Raw genomic sequence first — 21,040 nt, 5'->3', positions numbered from 1 at the left:
ATTTTCCAGCTTGTCTATTCGATACATGTGACAGATTGCAGCCCCAAAATGGTCGCATTGTCGATCTGGCATGCTCTTCTTGGCACTGATTTTCATCAGTTTTGATAGTAATTATCGAATCTGATGGTAGATCGACACACCAAATCTACTGATGTATAGCCAACTTTATAAGAGTAGCATTCCATGTTGTTGATTCCATATCACAAATACATAGGTTGCTGCATCTTTGTCTCCATATAAATTTATAAGTAGACATACATAACACTATCCTAAGCACAGAATAGCTCCTCCTGTGAATTCCGTATGTTCACAGCAAGAGTTCCCAGCAAATAGATTGGTGAGATGACATGAAAGGTATGTAGCTGTGTAGATTTCTCCAGTTAGCTGCCAAAAGGCATCACAACGGCGTCACGCTTGCTTTTTAACCTGAAACAAAATGCTTTTCGGTGTTTTGAGCTTTCAAACTATTTTAAGCTGTAAACAAAATACCTTTGCGAATATACAGCTTTTGGATAATGAAATACATTTTTCCATCGTTAATCCGTTTCTGCTGTCACTTCCTATTTTCCTCTCTCTGCAGAAGTCTGCAAAACTACAAAATCTGCACATGTAAAAACGGCATGAGCTGTAGAATTAGGGAAGACTTACTGAAAAATGCTTACGGCTCAGACTAAAGGAGAAAAGGCAAAGGAGAAACAGGAGAAAGAAAGAATGAGAGTAAAATAATGCTTTCTCCATCGGCTAGAAGACAATATGAAACTATAATTATAATTACACCAGAGAGGAAAATGTGTGCATCAACCAAGGGAACCTGACAAATCTGGCTTTGCAAATTTGGCCTATTGGCTAATCACGAGACATTGCTCATGCAAATATGCATTTGCTTTCGCATGCCTAAATATGCAGGGTCAAAAACCAAAAAACGCAAAACAATCGCCCTGCGGGAATTAGTTCATGCTATATAGCACTATCCAGGGGCGCCACGAGGAGGCTTCCCATTGCCCCCTTATGTGTCGTGCCCAGGTCATGCGCATATAGCAGAACGCAATGGACGTTAAGGTAAGTGCCTGTTTTTAATCTTGGGAGGTGTGTGCGGGCGGCTCTTCCCGGCGCTGGCCACGCTGGGGAGATCGCCTGCACCCCCCAGCCTCCACCTCCGGGGTGCCGCTGTGTGAGTTCCAGGCGGTGAGAGAGCCTGGGACCCCCGCGGCCCCCGGTTGTATGGGGGCAATGGGAAGCCTCCTCGTGGCGCCCCTGGATAGTGCTATGTAGCATGAACTAATTCCCGCAGGGCGATTGTTTTGCGGTTTTGGTTTTTGACCCTGCATATTTAGGCATGCGAAAGCAAATGCATATTTGCATGAGCAATGTCTCGTGATTAGCCAATAGGCCAAATTTGCAAAGCCAGATTCATCAGGTTCACTTGGTTAATGCACACATTTCCTCTCTGGTGTAATTATTATGAAACTATAATTAGCAACGTAGCAAGCTGTGTGTCACTCATAACATCTTTCGGACTAGATGGGACTATACATACAAAAATATAAACATATTTTGCAACTGCTTTAGCTACCTGGAGAAATTATCATCCCTTTAGATCAGTGTTTACCAAACATATCCTCGCTTTCCATCAACAATGCATAGTTTTTGCGGATGAAGGGAATCTGGGCGCCTGCTAGAGGTAGAAGTTTGGACGCCGTCATAGTTGCCTTTATACATTTTGCCAATAGTGTGAAATTTGAGCACCCAGGCTCCTAATAAATAAGCCACCCCCAATGCAAAACACGGCAAAATACGTCTACAAGTAGCTGGCACACTTTTGTCGATATTTATAAAGGCGCATATGGTGGGGCCCTACATTTTTCACTTTTGCGGCAGATTTGTGGCAAGAGGAAGTTGGCTAAGGTTAGCTCTGTGTGTGTGTGTGTGGAGGGGGGGGGGGGGGGGTGTATGTTAAGGTTATTCTACTGTTGGCAATTCTCGGGCGTCCAAATTTAATGGTGTCTCTGTTTTATGCACTTTTTTTTACGTATCCAAACAGGTATTTAATTCAAATCGCTAAGTCACAATTACCCCACTTGGGCATAATGAAGCTTATCAACAGACTATGCACTATTGATAGGCCTTGAGGACACATTTGGTAAACACTGCCCAAAGCTTCACTAATCATTGTAATATTGGACCCCTCCAAAGGTAGCCATAAACCATGCAATTTTGTACAATCTTGGCACATCTATGTAGTAGAAAGGTAAGCCACGTACATGCATTTTGTGCTGATACTTTAGGTAGTCAATAGTTGTGGCAAGATTGGGCACCCTTAAAGGGAACCCGAGGTGACAGGGATATGGAGGCAGCCATATTTCCTTTGAACTAATGCCAGTTGCCTGGCAGTTCTCCTGATCCTGAACAAGCATGCATCAGATCAGGTACTCTGCCTCAGGTTTCACTGGATTAGCCAGATGCATGTTCTAGGGTTTTGACTTTTGACTCAGACACTACTTATGCCAGAAGATCAACAAGGCTGTGAGACAACTGGCATTTTTTACAATATGGCAGCCTCCATATCCCTCTGACCTCGGGTTTCCTTTACCGTAAGTTTGATAATCTATGACTTACATAAACATTGCAAGCAGACATGAGATGAGTCATGTGACATGGCTATTCATTCCCATCTGCTGACTGACTGCCCTGACTGCTCCTAGGGCTTAAGGTCAAGGTTTGAAAACCTCTCTGTCATTTTCATTGCTTAGGAGAATTTGTTGCATTGGGAGCATCTGGTGTGTTTCCTCCTCCTCTTCCCATAGGCAAACATGAAAGTCATTTTCAGCCATGAAATTAATAATTATTATGTAGGTTGCTGGCAAAATGTCCCGGGAGTGGTCAGGCGGTATCTCCTTAATCATATGTCCTCTAATGTCTGTTGGCAGCCTTCCAGTTTATACTATTTAATAATAAGAGTGATTCAAATGTGGAATGCATTGCCACAGAAAGTAGTTATGGCAAATTCTATATCTGCTTTTAAATGGTTCTTAGATGCTTTCCTTGCGTTGAAAGACATTCACGGCTATAATTACTAGGTAATGTCCAGTAATGTTGACCCAGGGATTTTATCTGATTGCCACCTGGAGTCCAGAAGTAATTTTGTTCCCTTTTGTGGCTAATTGGACCATGCCTTGTAAGGGTTTTTCTCCTTCCTCTGGATCGACAGGGATATGTGAGGGAGCAGGCTGGTGTAGTACTTTATTTTCTTGTTGAACTTGATGGACTTACAGTGCTGCCTATAATTATTCATACCAGTGGCAAATTTTTACTCAAAGTTACTTTTATTCAACCACCAAGTAATTTTTTGATGGGAGATGACATAGGTGTCTCCCATAAGATAATAAGAAGATGTATAAGAGGCATTATTGTGGGGAAAAAACATTTCTCAGCTATTATTTACATTTGAGCAAAAAGTCCAAAATTATTCACACCTTTCTCAATAATCAATAGAAAGGCCTTCATTGGCTATTACAGCAATCAAATGCTACCTATAATTGCAGACCAGCTTTTTGCATGTCTCCACAGGTATTTCTGCCTTTCAAATTTAGCAATGAGCTCCAAATGTTTCAGGTTGGAGGTTCTTCCTGCCATCACCCTGAACTTGAGCTCCCTCCACAAATTCTCAATTGAATTCAAGTCAGGACTCTGGCTGGGCCACTCCAAAACGTTAATGTTGTTGTCTGTTAACCATTTCTTCACCACTTTTGCTGTGTGTTTTGGGTCATTGTTATGCTGAAATGTCCACTGGTGCCCAAGGCCAAGTTTCTCTGCAGACTGCCTGATGTTGTCCTGGAGAATCCTCATATATTGCTCTTTTTTCGTGGTGCCGTTTACTGTGATTAGGTTCTCTGGTCCATTGGATGAAAAACACCTCCCGAACATTAGGATCCCACCACCATGTTTGAGAGAGTGGATGGTGTTCAATGGGTTGAAGTCTTCTCCTTTTTTTACGCCAAATAAAGAAAACATCATTGTGACCAAACACTTCAATTTTTTGCTTCATCTGACCATAACACAGAAGACCATACAGAAGCCTTCTTCTTTGTCTATATGAGCATTTGCAAAGGCCAAGCGAGCTTTTGTGTGTCTTATCTGGAGAAGTGGCGTCCTCCATGGTCTGCATCTGTGGAACCCAGCAGTGTGCAGTGTCCGTTGGATTGTCTGCCTTGAGACATTGCCACCAGCAGAGCTCAGATTCACCAGGATGGCCTTGGTGGTGATCCTTGGCTTCTTTTTCACCTCTCTCACTATCCTCCTGGCCAGCACAGGTGGCACTTTTGGCTTCCGACCACGTCCTCTGAGATTTTCCATAGTGCAGAACATCTTGTATTTTTTAATAATTCTTTGCACTGTAGCCAATGGAACTTGAACACATTTAGAAATGGCCTTGAAGCCCTTGCCTGACATGTGAGCAGCTACAATGCATAGTCTCAGGTCCTCACTGAGCTCCTTTGTCTTAGCCATGACTGTCCACAAACCAACTGCAGAGAGCTGCTGTTTTTCACCTGCTGAGCTGATTAAAACAGCCGTTCCCAATTAATCAAGGTAATTAGGATGCACATTGCATCCTTAAGGCAGCCATACACTGGTCGATTGCCACCAGATCGACCAGCAGATAGATCCCTCTGTGATCGAATCTGATCAGAGAGGGATCTACAGTATTGGCTGCCTACACAGCAAACAGATTTTGAATCGATTTCACTATGAAACCGATTCACAATCTGTGGAGCTGCCGTCGGCCCGGCATGCATTACCTTATCCGAGCGGCGCGAGTCCCCCTGGTCTCCGCTGTCTCTTCTCCGCTCTGGGCTTTAGCTTTACTTTACTTCCTGCCAGGGGAAGTTTAAACAGTAGAGGGCGCTCTACTGTTTAAACTTCCCCCGACAGGAAGTAAGTGAAGCCAGCTGGAGCCCAGAGCAGAGAAGGGACCGCGGGGACCAAGGGGGCACACGTGCCGGCGGAACAGGTAATGTATTGCCGCTAGCGTCGGTCGTCGGACATTTGAACGCCACTATCGACACACTCCCGACCCGCTGGTGATCAAGCAAAATTTTTCGTGCGGACAGATCGACGTGTTCGATCGATTTCGGATAGAAATCGGTCGATCGGTCAGCGTTTGCGCATCGATTTCACAGCAGATTCGAACACAGTGATCGAATCTGCTGTCTATCGGCGGGAAATCGAGTAAGTGTATGGGCACCTTTAGAGATATTCAGCAGGTGAGTTTTTATGTGCAGGGAAAGACAGTGGCAGGAGGGTCTGACCAATTTTCTGATTTGGGCAAGAAGAGAAGTACAGTAGTTGCATTGTTTCAGTACAGAGTGGATGCTGGTAACAAGGCTTAAAAAGGATGACAGCAGAAGTTCTGATCTTAAAACCTTTAATATGTTATGCCAGCACTATAGCCCAGGCAGGGACTCCCAGTGCCACCCATAGATGGGAGGTTTACTGTCATAGCTTAAAGAAGAACTCCAGTGAAAATAGCGTAATGAAAAAAAAGTGCTTAATTTTTACAATAATTGTGTATAAATGATTTAGTCAGTGTTTGCCCATTGTAAAATCTTTTAAATTCCTGATTTACATTCTGACATTTATTACATGGTGCCATTTTTACTGTTGGCAGGTGAAGTAGCTGCTGCTTGCCTTCTTGGCAGTTGAAAACGACTGTTATTTCCCGCAATGCAACAAGGCTCCCACAGTGTGATGTCAGCACCTCAATGCTGTAAGGCGCTGAAATCACACTTTAGGAGGGGTTTTACCACAATATTAGCTATACAGAGTAAATTTCTACATTTCTTGTGGGAAAGGGGGTTTTAGCTACTGATTGGGATGAAGTTCAATTCTTGGTTACGGTTATTCTTTAAGGGAGCCTCAGCCCAAGGCTGTATGAAAATATTTGCTGTGGAGTCTGATGATTTGTGGTTAAACATCGACTCATAATGTACTATTAAAACTTAGTAATAGTAGTAAAAAATGTGAGATTTTTAAAATGTTTTTGTTGTAAGTAGGTTAGACATTATCCCTCTGTACTGTCTGCTGAAGTCTGTCTTCATCTGTTCACATGAATAGTAAACTATACCCTAAGGGGTTTTCAAGTGTGCTTGTCTCATGCATCAGCAGGCTTTTTACAATGCTCCATGGATGTGAGAAGTCAGTTTCGTGAAGTTTTGTGAAATCTTTTCTTTCATGTCGTGTTGCTAGCATTATATAATCAGTTTCAAGGACACTTTGCCACTAAGTCAAAGTACAGAAAAACTTTATAATAAGGAGCATACATTTCCAATGATAGCAAGTATAATTTTGTGATCATAAAAACAACTTAACATTTTAGATTCCAAACTCATTTCTTGGCCACACTATACAGTCGATAGAAAGATTGCAACCATTTTTCTTGCTTAAGATTTGAAATTTTCCTTGGAACGTAGCTGTGATCTGCTTGATAGGAAGGTGTGAGGTTGAAGGTGTTGTCATAAAAGTTGTGGTCAACCTCTCTTACATAGCTAGCATATGCTTTCCATAAATGGTACCATCCACCCACCCACCCTCCTATTTCTTCACTCCCCTCTGTCAGCAAGAAGGATTCTTATTGGTCCAGATCAATGGACCAATGGAGATCTCTGAAAGGTAGTTCCTTTGCTTGGACTCCCATTTTAGTATAGTGGCAACGTGTGGTGGTGCGGCTGCGCCGTTGGGAGGAGAGTCTTCAGTGAAGACTAACAAAAAGACCCCAGAGGGTTACAATAATATATTTTATTAGGAAAGATGAGTTATTAGAGGACTTTTTCAAGGTTCTGTTATTGTTTTTTTTAAAGCATTCCTAAATAAATTCACAAGTTCATTGGAGAGAAGAAATCTTTAGTAATATTTTATTATTAATTTTAAAATGTTTGCTATTATAAGTGATCACCACGGATGGTGATCTGTGGCTGGGAGCAAAGTCAAGTGAAGGCTATTCCTGTACATATCATAATTAATAAATAAATGACTAAATAAATTACATAAATATTGGATAAATATGGTAGGCGTTGATTTCTACCTGAAGTGAAAATAAACTTATGAGCTAATGATTTGTATGTATAGTACAGCTAAGAAACAGAACGTTAGCAGCACAGATATGAGTCTCACATTGTTTCCAGTACAGGAAGAGTTAAGAAACTTCAGTTGTTATCTATGCAAAAGAGCTTCTCTGAGCTCTCTGACTAATTTAGTCACAGACAAGTGCTATTTTTTGAAGCACTTATCTCAACCTGTCACTCACTGTTTCTTGTATATTTAAGGTTTTTCTGCCAGGAAGTTCAAAGGGTCATTATCTCTGCTCTGTTTCATCATGTAAAATACAGAGTGTATTTTGTAAACTGCAAATATTAGAGAATGGAGCAATTTTATAGAAAAAACAGCTATACAACCAAAAATAAAAACATGAGACCTTTTTCTACTAATGTTCTATTAACCACTTCAGCCCGCAGGTGTTTTCACCTCTAAGACAAGCAATTTTCCCCTGTCAGCGCTCCTTCCATTAATTCGCCAATAAGGCATACATTTAAAAAGGGTGCCAGATAAATTATTTAATACAGTGAACATGGCGATAGTAAATAACAAAGCTAAACCCAAGTGTATGCTCACACTGAGTGTATGGCTTGATGGATTAAAATGGGAAAAAAATAGAGCATGTTGGGATAAATTTAGCTGTAATATATCATAGCCATGAGTACAAGACTTCTGTCCTTTTCAGGATTTTTATTAATAACCCTATATGGGGCATACAAAGAAAGGTCACCTTTTTGATGATGAAACTATACTTTGTAGGACTATTAACATTCAACGGGATAGCGATCTACTTCAAAAAGACCTTGAAAAAAGACAAAAGAGACACTATATAGAGGTTGAACAATAAGACAATAGTGATACATGTACTTTCTCCTTGTTAAAGTTGATATATTTGGTAAAAGCACAAGCATATGAACCTAGTATCACCACGTATTTATTACCAGCACTTTACAGAAGTTAGATTAAAGAACAACAGGAAATGGTGGTCATTTTCGGATTTGAAGTGGACCTGAACTCAGAACTCCTCTCTGCTCTAAGAGATACACAACAGCATAATAACCTTTAAACAAAAAACATGTATTTGTTACTACTGATACAATTATCCCGTTTATTCGATCTAAATGATCGAATCGAATGAAAGTTGAAAATGTATTTTTTTTTCGATCAAGAAATTCGAACGATTATCCAGTTTTTTCAAGAAAAATCAGATCGGACATGCTGGAAAAATCTTTATATTCGATCTAACGGAATAATCAAACTAAATTATCAAATCGAAAAAAAATGAAAAATTGTACCATGTATGGCCACCCATAGACAGTCATGGGACACGGGAGATCAAATTACAACTAGTGATTAGACACAAATGAGGGGGAATTATGCAGGCTAAACTCTCTAAATACATTCAGGGTGCATTTCTCTACATTTTCCTTCTGTCCTGTGCTAGAGTTTGGGTCCACTTCAAACCATGCATAGGTTTAACTAGACAAACTATTGACATTCCATTCTGGAGATGATGAATGAGGAGGATAGCAGCCTTTAATCTGAAGGGAACCTAAGGTGAGAGGAATACGGAATCTTCATTTCCTTGTAAACAATGCCACTTGTCTGGCTGTAATGCAGGGCTTTTGGCTTTAGTTATTTTTGAGTCACACACCTGCAACAAGCATGCAGCCAGAGTCAAGGTATGTAATCTGCAAGCTCATTCTAGGCCAGTGACAAAGAGTAATTTTTGGGCATAAAATCAAAAATCAATTATTTATTTTTATCTGGTAAACAAGTAATAAGGATGCTAAGCAGGCAATCCAAAAGTTAAAATCACTATTACTTTTCTTGTTGATAAATTATCATTCCCCAGTTTACCTGACTCTTATTTGGTACACAGAAAATTTGGTACACAAAAGAGAAGTTGCAGAGCATGCTGGGTTGTCTTTTTTTGCTTCTCTATTTCCCCTCAGACTTAACTAACGCTTTCCCTCTGTTTTCCCCTCCCACACCTCTGTTCCTCTCTGATTGGACAAAATTTCTCAGGCTGAAACAACGCACTTTCTATAGTGAAGGGCGGGCAAATCAGGCAGAGGAGACTAAGGGCGGATATTATATCCCGACTGGCTTCAAAATAGCCGCAGTAAATATGGAAACTGTCTAGAATAGGATTCTCTACTTTCCCTTTATAAAATTCACAGGAATCATAACGTGGACAGTGCAATAAATATGTTATGTAAGTAGAGCAAGTATTTATCTACTTATATATTTGGTTTTTTTTTCTTGAGATAGTATGGCTGACAGCTCCTCTTTAAAGTATCAGAAACAGAGCAAAAGTACAAATGTCAGGCAACTGGCACTGTTGATTACAGAAAGAATCAGATAGAATGTTACCAAACTGCTGGAAGTGTCACAGCTCGGTGCAGCACAAAACAATTCCTTTAGTAGTATTGAATGGCTGGTCCAGATTTCCTGATTACTGATGACTCATGATTACTATGACTGATTCTGCTTAAAGTGTACAATTTTTAAGCCCAATTCTGAAAAAAATATTCTTGTTTTGAGTAGAAGTGAAAAGGGATCAGAACCTGTTTCTAGTTGTTACTGCTATTAGTGTTTCCTGGGGAGGTTTACAATACATTCCTGTCCTTGGGATCTCTATGGCTTTAATATGAATCTTGAAAATAAAGGACAAAAATAGTAGATAGATGGGGAGTGAATTTTTTTTCTGCAGACTATAAAAATGTTTATTTATTTATTTATTTTTGCAGTCTCTGATCCTGTTGGAAAAATTTAATGACAGAAATTTGGGGAAATCCAACTAGAAGGGGACACATACGGTAATACAAAGCCAAAAAAGGTTTAGTCCCATTGCACACTATCTCAAACTAAAATAAAATAATGTATTCTGTTCCTGGATTTTCACTGAATGGTTACCGATAAGCTTTAGAGCACACAAGCTAGTTGTTATCTACTGGGCATGGAGCAAGCTGAAGGATAGTACAGCATGTGTGCATGCAGGATATGTGTAAGTGTACTATGGGTAAATATAAAGCACCTGTGTACAGTGCATGGTAATTATACAGCATTTGGGCAAGTATACAGCATGTGTGTACTGTACTATATGCCTTGTGGAGCTTTATACTAAGTGTTTACACACTATAGGCCTGATGCACAAAATCTCAGTAATACTGCCCTACACAGTCAGTGCATAGCAATATTACCCATTTTCCGGCAGCAAGTACCGCAAGTTACTGGAATAAAGACTGAAGTTTTGTCACACTGGTTCTGCAACTCTCCTTGCAAATGTTCAGACTGTATATAATTAATGAACACATATTTTATCAGTTAAAACAATAATACAAAATATGTTAAAAAAATACAAATGCATTAAGGGCATTAAAAAGTTAGTATGTGGCAATCCCCGTTTGGCAGCAGGCCAAGCAGGAAGTGAGGATCCCTTACTGCTAGCGAATAGATGACGTGCACGGAAGTGTATTGCTAAAATACTCTTCCGCACATGCGTGACGCATAAAACTTGCGGCGGTCATTTTAAACCACACGCGTCGCCTTAGACTTACATTACTTCCGGTCTGCCATAGGCCGCCACAGAGGTTGCACGGTAACATAGGTTTGCACTCGTGTTAGAGTAGCTACTTCCGCAGCAATGCGTCGCGTGTAGTGTGATATGTCCCCCTAGAGTTTCATTGCCTTAGCGTTAGGCTGCAGTAAAATGACGCACCGCCCCAGTGTGAAAGGCCCCTCAAAATTGGTTGTTCCTGATTACATTCATTTTTAATATTACTTTTCTGGCCTTTTTGACACTTGCTTGCTACGTGCAGAAAAGGTTATATTTCTATTATTATTATTATTATAAAATTATGATGTAAGCTTACTGCATTAGGGGCCAATAGATATAGTTTGTTTCAGTAGTTTTAATTGATGCTGTTTATATTTCTGTTGTTACCTTGTCCTATAATGTTGTTGTTGTTTTTTTTTTAGCTTTGTCTGCCAAATGTAATGAGTAATAAAGACAAACACACAAAGATGCACGTTTTTACTACTCAGCCACTGAGCCAAATGTCTGCTTTGTTTGCCTTTGAGGCCAGCTGAAGATCTATGAACATATGCGATTTCCTGTTGACATTTAATTCAGAGAAGTGCTCCCTACACATAAGCGAGGTATGGATTGAAGCACAAAGCTGGAGGCAGTTTTACTGGGCATAAGTCGAAAAGATAAATATGATTATAGACTCTAGGGATTAGTATTAAATCATGTTATTATCACCACATGCCTTCATACTTTAACCTATTCCAATATAAATCTCCTCCTCTGCCAGTATAATAGCATGGACATACTAAGGGGAAAAAAAAAAAAAAAGATAAAGAAGAAATCCTAAAATGAAGCTTTTCAGCAGTAAATGCCATGCAGCACTTAAATGTTACTTGAATACCATGTTCTTATGAAAGGACATCACAATCACCATTGCCTGCATAGACAGCCTGCTGGAGTTTTAAAATCTCTTCTTTAAAAGCAACATATTAGGCCTGAATTACATTGCTGAAGGAATGCAGTTCAGGGTTCCTGTGATTGTGTAGCTGCCAATGCCTGCCCAACAACGAGCAGGTACAATATGCAGAAATCATGGGCTATTGCAGATCTGCACATCAGAAGTATATGCCAGACTAACGAACAGGTAAAAAAGTGCGCGCACGCACACACACACACGCACGCACGCACACACACGTTTCCACTGTGGCCACTTGGACACCCTGCATTGCAATCTCCAACAATATGCAAATGCCTTCAGAAAGTATTACGGTAATCCCCTCAGTGTTTGCCCTGCTTTGGGGGATTACAGCCAGTGCCAATTTTCTCTCCCCAATCTTGTGGATCGGAAGATAATAGGAAGATCAAAGACTACATTATAGATGATCTTTAGTAAGCAAGTCTATAAAGGGTACACAAACTATTACCCTTAAACCTTTCCTATAATTATATAGGCATTATATTTTTTATATACAGCCTGGGTCTTAAAAAGTCAGAATATTGTTCTGGAAATAGAGAAAAATTGCAACAATCAGAAGAAGCCAAATCGTAAACAACTACAGCTTTATTAGCACATTAATAGCACATTTTTTTCATGGTTATTGCTGATCAGCAGTGCTCATTAAGGTGTTAAAATGATCACCTTCCCTTAATTAAACTAGCAGTGTGCCAAGAATAACTCTGTGGTGCCTCCTCCTACAGGTGTCACCTGCCTGGTTTGCTTATGCCTAAAAAAAATCCTGATTTAATATTGTAACGGTTAGTGTCAGCTAGTGACAGAGTTCTGATTATTTGGTAATCTGCAGTATCACCAATAATACATAAGCTATATCTGATTATGTGGTGATCTGCAGAATCACCAATAATGCAGAAATAGTAACAAAAATGTCAGTACTTTAATCAGAGTGATCACACGTGTTTAGGTGCACAGTAGCTCAGGAGCACTCCCAAGTGATAGCTCCTGGCTGTGGGACTATCACCAGAACAGGAGAGGTCGTACAGGCAGGGTCGGTAACTGGTCGGTCAGGCAGCAGTACAAAATCGGCAAACAGAACGTAGTCAGAGGATAGCCAAGGTCGGCAGCAATCAGATATGCGGAAGTACAGAATCAGAAGGCAAGAGCAGAGTCGAGGTTGGGCCGGGGTCGGCAACAAGACAGATAGGCAGAGTACAGAATCGTGAGGCAAAGGATAGTCCAGAGTTCAGGCAAGGTTCATACACATAAAGACAATAATATCAATTATAATTATAGCTATCAAACAAGGTTATTTTGCTGTTACTGTCATTACCCCCCCCCTCCCCCCCCCCCCCCCCCCGAGGCGTGGCCTCCGGACACGCCCCTGAAGCACATTCAGGATGCAACAAATTAAACCGTTGTTTTAATTCCTTAGCATGGAGATGCCGAGCCGGGACCCATGACTTCTCCTCAGGACCATATCCCTTCCAGTGGACCAAATACTGTAACGAGTTCTGCACCCTACGGGAATCTAAAATCTCTTCCATCTCATACTCAGATTCTCCATTGATAATGGATAATGACCGGGGGGGGGGGGGAGAGAGGACTCAGCATATAAAGCTGGTTTAAGCAAAGAAACGTGGAAAGATTTAACTCCTTCCATGCTAGCTGGAAGGGCGACTTTGTATGCTACTTCATTGATTTTTTTTCTGAAAAGGGGTATGGCCCAATATACTTAGGCCCCAACTTTACTGATGGCTGTCTTAGGGCTATGTGGTGTGTGGAGACCCATACCATGTCTCCCGGGGTAAAGTCCCATTCAGGTGAACGCTTCCTATCAGCCTGCCTCTTTTGTGTATTAAAGGCTTTTTCCAGGTTGGCTTTTACCAACGACCAAATCCTCTTACACGACTTTTGCCAGTTGTCTAATGCTGGAAAAAGAGAATTGGACGTTGGTAAGGGGCAAAATTTTGGTGACTTCCCAGAAACCACCTGAAATGGAGAGTACCCCGAGGAAGCGTTATGCAGATTATTGTGGGCGAACTCAGCAAGGGGAAGAAACTTTACCCAATCCTTCTGTGAATCAGCCACATAGCATCGGAGGAACTGCTCCAGTGACTGATTCATTCTCTCGGTCTGGCCATTAGTTTGAGGGTGAAAACCCGAGGAAAAAGACAGAGTGAGGCCCAAATGTTGACAAAGGGCCCGCCAAAACTTAGACACAAATTGTACCCCTTTATCAGACACAATTTTAACTGAACGGAAGATATGAACGATAAACAGATCTGGGAAAGGGAAGCTTTTTTAATGGAACAAAATGGACCCTTTTACTAAAATGGTCTACAATATCCCAGATCACCGTATTCCCTTCAGAATTGGGGAGTTCTCGCACAAAATCCATGGATATGTGGGTCCAAGGTTCTGTGGGAGTGGGTAATGACTGCAACATACCCGCAGGAGCCTGTCTGGATGGCTTACTGCAAGCACAGATGGTACAGGAGGTGAAAAATTCCTTGCAGTCATTTCTCCATGAAGGCCACCATACACTGCGAGACAAGAGCTCCTCAGTCCTGCCTATACCAGGATGCCCTGTGTTCTTGTGGCTGTGAAACATCTGTAGCACCTGTAACCGCAGATGCAACGAAACAAACAACACCCCCTCTGTTTCCCCTCTGGAGTTTCAGACTGATATGGCTGCAATGTGACTGCCAGGTCCTCTATGGGTTCTGTGGCTGCTATCACAATATGTTCCGGCAAGATGTTCACAGGGAGTGAGGGCTGTACTGTCTCTGGTTCGAAACAACAGGATAATGCATCGGCCTTCACATTTTTATTACCTGGTTTATACGTAATTATGAATCGGAATCGCGAAAAGAAGAGAGCCTCTTGGCACCTTCAATATATTCCAGATTCTTGTGATCTGTGTAAACTGTAATAACATGTTCTGCCCCCTCCAGCCTTTGTCGCCACTCCTCAAATGCCATTTTTATGGCCAAGAGCTCCCTGTTCCCGATGTCGTAATTTCTCTCTGCTGGGGAGAACTTACGGGAAAAGAAAGCACAGGGGTGTAAGCGCCCCTGAGACCCCGAATATTGGGACAGTACAGACCCCACCCCAACTTCGGAGGTATCTACTTCCACAATAAATGGGCGTGAGATGTCTACGTGATGTAAAATGGGAGCAGCACAGAACAGGGATTTAAGCTGATTAAAGGCCTCACAGGCTTCCTGAGACCAATTGTAAGTATCAGCCCCTTTCTTAGTTAAATTGGTGAGAGGTGCCACTACTGACGAAAATCCCTTGATGAACTTTCTATAGTAGTTTGCGAAACCTAGGAAGCATTGGAGCGCCTTCAGACCAGCAGGCTGAGGCCACTCCAGCACTGCGGAAACCTTCTTGGGGTCCATAGATAAACCATGTGAGGAGATGATGTACCCCAAGAAGGCGATCTCAGACACCTCAAACAGACATTTCTCCAGTTTACTCAATACAAACTTTACATGATCCCTGTGTTCCTCAAGGTTGCGAGAGAATATCAGGATGTCATCCAAATATATGACGACAAACCATCCCAAGACATCCCTAAAAATTTCATTAACAAATTTCTGGAAGACCGCAGGGGCATTACACAACCCGAAGGGCATCACCAAGTACTCGTAATGCCCATCGGGTGTGTTGAACGCGGTCTTCCATTCATCCCACTGTCTGATTTGAATCAAGTTATATGCCCCTCTCAGGTCCAGTTTGGAGAACACTTGCGCCCCAGAAACGTAAGAAAAAAAAACATCAAGTAAGGGTAGGGGATAACGGTTAGGAATTGTTATCTTATTAAATGCCCTATAATCAATACACGGGCGCAATCTTTTTTATGGACAAAGAAAAAACCCGCCCCTGCTGGTGACTTCAAGGGACGGATAAACCCTTTCTCAAGGTTTTCCTTAATGTAATCTTTCATCGCAAGTTGTTCTGGACCTGAGAGGTTATACAAGTGTCCCATGGGGGGCATGGTACCTGGCCTCAGATCAATGGGGCAATCAAACTCTCTGTGTGGGAGAAGCTTATCAGCTGCTTGTGGGCAGAAAACATCTGATAATTTCAAATAAGGAGAAGGAACACCCTCCATAACAACCTTAGTGGAACACAGGGAAACTTTCTCTAGACAGGAAGATTGACAAGCGGGGGACCAGGCCAGTAATTGTCCCGTGTTCCAGTCAATCTTGGAAGAGTGTTGTTGTAACCATGGGAGCCCTAAAACACTCATTGCGGAGGACATCTTTAGCACATAGAATTGCAGTTCCTCCCTATGCAAAACTCCCACAAAAAACAGTCCAATAAAGCGTAATGTTCCCATCTGGAAGAGACCGCCCACTTTCTGAACTGTGAGGCGTAATCTTCCACAGTACCATGCCCTTGGCGTAGCCTTTTTAAATTCCTTTCTGCCGTTGCTGCAATATCTGGGTCATCGTATATGACCGCCATGGCATCAAAGAAAGCCTGAACTGAATTTAAAGCCTCATGACCCTCAGGCACGTTGTAGGCCCATGTCTGCGAATCCCCAGTCAGCAAGGTTTTAATTAATGTTATCCGCTGTAACTCAGAGCCTGATGCATTGGGTCTCATTTCAAAGTATGATTTGCACCTATTTCTAAAATTTCTGAAGTCTGACTTATGCCCTGAAAATTTCTCAGGTAGAGCCACCTTAGGCTCACAGACCAGAGAGGGAGGCATGATGATGCAGATCTCTGTGAACGATTAATGGCTTTAGTCAAAGCGTTCAACTGAGCCTGTTGTGATGTCACAGTAGCATTTAACTGCGCTACGGCTGCGGTTAATGCTTGAATCTGAGCCTCCATAACAACTTTTTGGTCTGCTGTTATGTAACGGTTAGTGTCAGCTAGTGACAGAGTTCTGATTATTTGGTGACTGCAGTATCACCAATAATGCAGAAATAGTAACAAAAATGTCAGTACTTTAATCAGAGTGATCACATGTGTTTAGGTGCACAGTAGCTCAGGAGCACTCCCAAGTGATAGCCCCTGGCTGTGGGACTATCACCAGAACAGGAGAGGTCGTACAGGCAGGGTCGGTAACTGGTCGGTCAGGCAGCAGTACAAAATCGGCAAACAGAACATAGTCAGAGGATAGCCAAGGTCGGCAGTAATCAGATATGCAGAAGTACAGAATCAGAAGGCAAGAGCAGAGTCGAGGTCGGGCCGGGGTCGGCAACAAGACAGATAAGCAGAGTACAGAATCGTGAGGCAAAGGATAGTCGAGAGTTCAGGCAAGGTCCATACACATAAAGACAATAATATCAATTATAATTATAGCTATCAAACAATTCCTATCTATGTGTGAAATCCCCGGTTTCCTCCCGGATCAAAGCACACCGGAACTATCTAACGTCTGAGAGCTTGACCGCAAAGTTTCAGCAACAGCAGACAATGATGCACTGACAGTCTAGGCCTTAAATACAGACAGAGCATTCACAAGTTCCGCCCAGCAGATTCCAGCCAATCAGTGCAAAAAGTCAGTCCAGCCCTGTCAGCTGACCGGCAGGTCAGCTGATCCGCCTCCTTAAAGCATAAAGGTCCTGTCTCCTGGTGCGCGCGAGTGCTGCCCTGCTTTGGTGGACTCTGGAAAGACCTGACCTGGTGGGAAGCGATGCCGAGAAGGCGGCCGCGGAATCTGCCATGACGTCAGACGCGAGAGCGGCGGCCGCGTCGCTCTCCGCTGCAGAGGTAATTTTGCTGTTACTGACGGGATGGGACGAATCCACAATTTCTTCGAATCCGAATCCGGACCCAAACCTAAAAAGGTTCTCGAATATCTCGAACCTTTCGAATCCCGAATCTAACGAATCCTGCACATACGAATTGTGCGATCCGTGGTATAGTTGCCCGCAGTATAGGTACCCAGGCATAGGTAGCGAGGTAAAGGTGCCTTCAGTATAGCTAGCTAGGTATGAGTGCCTTCAATATTGGTAGTTTTCAGTATAGGTAGCAAGGTATAGGGGCCTGCAGTATAGATAGAAAGGTATATGGGCCTTCAGTATAGGTAGCAGGGTATATGGGCCTTCAGTATAGGTAGCAGGGTATATGGGCCTTCAGTATAGGTAGCAGGGTATATGGGCCTTCAGTATAGGTAGCAGGGTATATGGGCCTTCAGTATAGGTAGCAGGGTATATGGGCCTTCAGTATAGGCAGCAGGGTATATGGGCCTTCAGTATAGGTAGCAGGGTATATGTGCCTTCAGTATAGGTAGCAGGGTATATGGGCCTTCAGTATAGGTAGCAGGGTATATGGGCCTTCAGTATAGGTAACAGGGTATAGAGGCCTTAAGTATAGGTAGGTATGTAGGTAGGTATAGGGGCCTTTAGGTAGGTAAAGGGACCTTCAGTATAGGTAGCAGGGTATAGGGCCTTAAGTATAGGTAGGTAGGTATAGGGGCCTTTAGGTAGGTAGTTAAAGGGACCTTCAGTATAGGTAGCAGGGTATAGGGCCTTAAGTATAGGTAGGTATGTAGGTAGGTAGGTATAGTGTCCTGTAGGTAGGTAGTTAAAGGGACCTTCAGTATAGGTAGCAGGGTATAGGGCCTTAAGTATAGATAGGTGTGTAGGTAGGTAGGTAAAGGGGCCTTTAGGTAGGTAGGTATAGGGGCCTTTAGGTAGGTAGGCACGTATAGGGGGCCTTTAGGTAGGTAGGTGGGTAGGTAGGTAGGTAAAGAGGCCTGTAGGTAGGTATAGTGGCCTTTAGGTAGGTAGGTAGGTAGGTAGGTATAGGGGCCTTTAGGTAGGTAGGTAGGTATAGGGGCCTTTAGGTAGGTAGGTAGGTAGGTAGGTAGGTAGGTATAGGGGCCTTTAGGTAGGTAGGTAGGTATGTATAGGGGGCCTTTAGGTAGGTATAGTGGCCTGTAGGTAGGTAGGTAGGTATAGTGGCCGGTAGGTAGGTAGGTATAGTGTCCTGTAGGTAGGTAGTTAAAGGGACCTTCAGTATAGGTAGCAGGGTATAGGGCCTTAAGTATAGGTAGGTATGTAGGTAGGTAGGTATAGGGGCCTTTAGGTAGGTAGGTATAGGGGCCTTTAGGTAGGTAGGTAGGTACATATAGGGGGCCTTTAGGTAGGTATAGGGGCCGGTAGGTAGGTATAGTGGCCTGTAGGTAGGTAGGTGTCACGGACGATTGCGGGGACGCAGGCGCGTCCTGGAACCGCCCGTGAAGAAAAGAACGATCGCACTCGATTCCTGCATCGATCGCGCTTCAGATCAATAGAACCAAGATTTGATGCCTAGTATTCCTCTGCCTAGGAACAGCTGGGGGATCTGTCTTAGCTGAAGGGACAGCCTGGGGGGAAGGTGTTAATTAGCTTGGACATATTCCCTGTGGAAGGCACAATTTCCCTTTTGGTTCTGGGATCCAGGTGTCACTTAGCTGATCTCATGGAGATGTTAATTAACCAAAGGATGCCTAGGTGCAGCCAAGCAGGCTACGAATCCACGGGAGGTCTTGACACTTTGCTCCCTAGTAAAGATCAAAGGAAAGTCAGCTGTTAGCAGCTAGAACACAACCTCAGTCTCATGGCATAATCCATAACTTCCCAGATCTGTCATATTTCTGGGGTTCCTGAGATGGCAGCTTCACCAAACGTGGGGGAAGTGTAGCATGAGCCCCGGTGCTGGTTCTGAGGAAGTTTCAGAACATTCTGAGGTAAGGACTGCCAGTTAGGCAGTTTGAAAATGCCCTGATGATACCACAGGGGTCCCACCCCTCATGTCTGGTATCAGGGCGCTGGGTAAATCGAGACAGACCTGAAAATGTTAATAAATCTGCCCTGACCTGTACGGTTCTGTGAGATAGAGCCCATATATGGGTAGATATGATTTCTAGCCCCAGTACAAGGGGAGGGCTCATCTCATCTTTGAAGGGGGTGTATGGCTCCCCGCCCTCACTCCCTCCTACTGAAGCAGGGGCATAAGAATGGCTGAGGACCCAAACTCAGTGTCCTCCACACTGAACCATCTTGCACTCATCAGATGCCAGCTCGAGGATATGCTGGCATCCACCTGGTCTGAACTCTGGACTTTGAAACCAAGAACTTTATGATTCTTCCCACAATAAGGACATCTTTCCAGGAACTAAGTATTTTTCTCCCTTCTTTTATTTTTCATACTGGCTATTACTGTGTCAATAATTGTTGATTTTAATAATTGTCTGTATATATTAATTATTTATATTGCTGTGAATAAAAGACTTCTTCCAAGTCATTCACTGTTTCGCTACCCTGCTTATCAGCACACACAGAAATGATCCCGGGTCTCTGAAGATACGCTACTGTTTGTTTGTTGTTGGCTAGACAGAATATCGTGTGTTTAACCGTTTTATCCGCAGGATTAGTCAGTCAGTTAGTGGGCCCCACGGTCCCATGATAACCGCGGTGGTGGCAGTTTACTCTGAACCAGTGGGTGAAGTGGTAATCACCCGTGTCTCACAGGCTCCCTTCTGAGTTGTCTGCGGCTAATTCTTAACGGTTCCTGCGCATTGACTGCGACCAGAGTTCGCACGATCTGTGCGCTGGCACCGTTTAGAAGGCTAAGTGCGGTCAGCCACTAGGGCTCGTGTGACAGTGTTAGGCAGCGGTTGGGACCTGTGTTGTGCTGAAAGTATCTACGATAGCGCTAGCGCTATCGAGAAACGAACTAATTCGTTGGTGTAGCTGGAAGGCAATATATTTTTTATATATACAGAGAGACTGTGTAGCCAGTACCCCTCCCCAAAAGTTTTATTTTATTTGGCATGGAAATGTCCGGGAACTACAAGAAAATGTGACTGGCGGACCTGCAAAATCTTTGCCAAGAGAGAGGCATTGATGTCGGCCGCAAGAAACAAGGGGGCCTGGTAACGGAATTGTTTCAATGGGATACCCAGCAACTGCAGGAGCTGGATGTGTCTGCTGAGGTAGACGCTGACCCATCTGACTCAAGGCAAGGGGAACCAGAGACTGAGACTCCTGACCGTACAGAGGTTGTGCATCCTGAGGGCCCTGCATCAACAGTTACGCAGGAGAATGTCAGTGTGGACCCCAATCCCAGAGTTTCTGAAAGTACTCGCCTGGAACCGGCCAGTACTGGACTGTCCGTTTGTACTGATCCGCTAATGCAGCAGGCATTACAAAAGCTGATGGACACTGACCTGGACAAGTACCTGCAGTACATGCGTGAGGAGCGCCAAATGCGGGAGGAACGGGAGCGGCAAGCCGCTGCTACTGCAGCCGCTGAGCGAGAACGGGAGCGCCAACGACAGCATGAGCTAAACATGGCAAAAGTGCAACAGGCCAGCCGGAGTTCACCGCCCAGCCTCCCTGCTGAAGGAGCTGCACCACCCGTAAGTGCAAAATTTAAATTTGCTAATATTGAAAAAGACACAGACATTGACTTGTTTTTGCGGTCTTTTGAAAAAGCATGCCGTCAGTA

The 21,040-nt window shown here is 43.2% G+C and overlaps 1 protein-coding gene across 5 annotated transcripts in view; it reads right to left on the bottom strand.

The window, feature by feature from the left end:
* Window positions 1-21,040, bottom strand: part of GPRIN3 (GPRIN family member 3) — a 205,533-nt gene that overhangs the window by 143,944 nt on the left and 40,549 nt on the right. The window lies entirely within an intron of this gene.

This window comes from Hyperolius riggenbachi, chromosome 1 (genome assembly GCF_040937935.1).
Source record: "Hyperolius riggenbachi isolate aHypRig1 chromosome 1, aHypRig1.pri, whole genome shotgun sequence".
NCBI classification, from domain to species: Eukaryota; Metazoa; Chordata; class Amphibia; order Anura; family Hyperoliidae; genus Hyperolius; species Hyperolius riggenbachi.
This window is presented reverse-complemented; position numbering and strand designations above follow the sequence as displayed.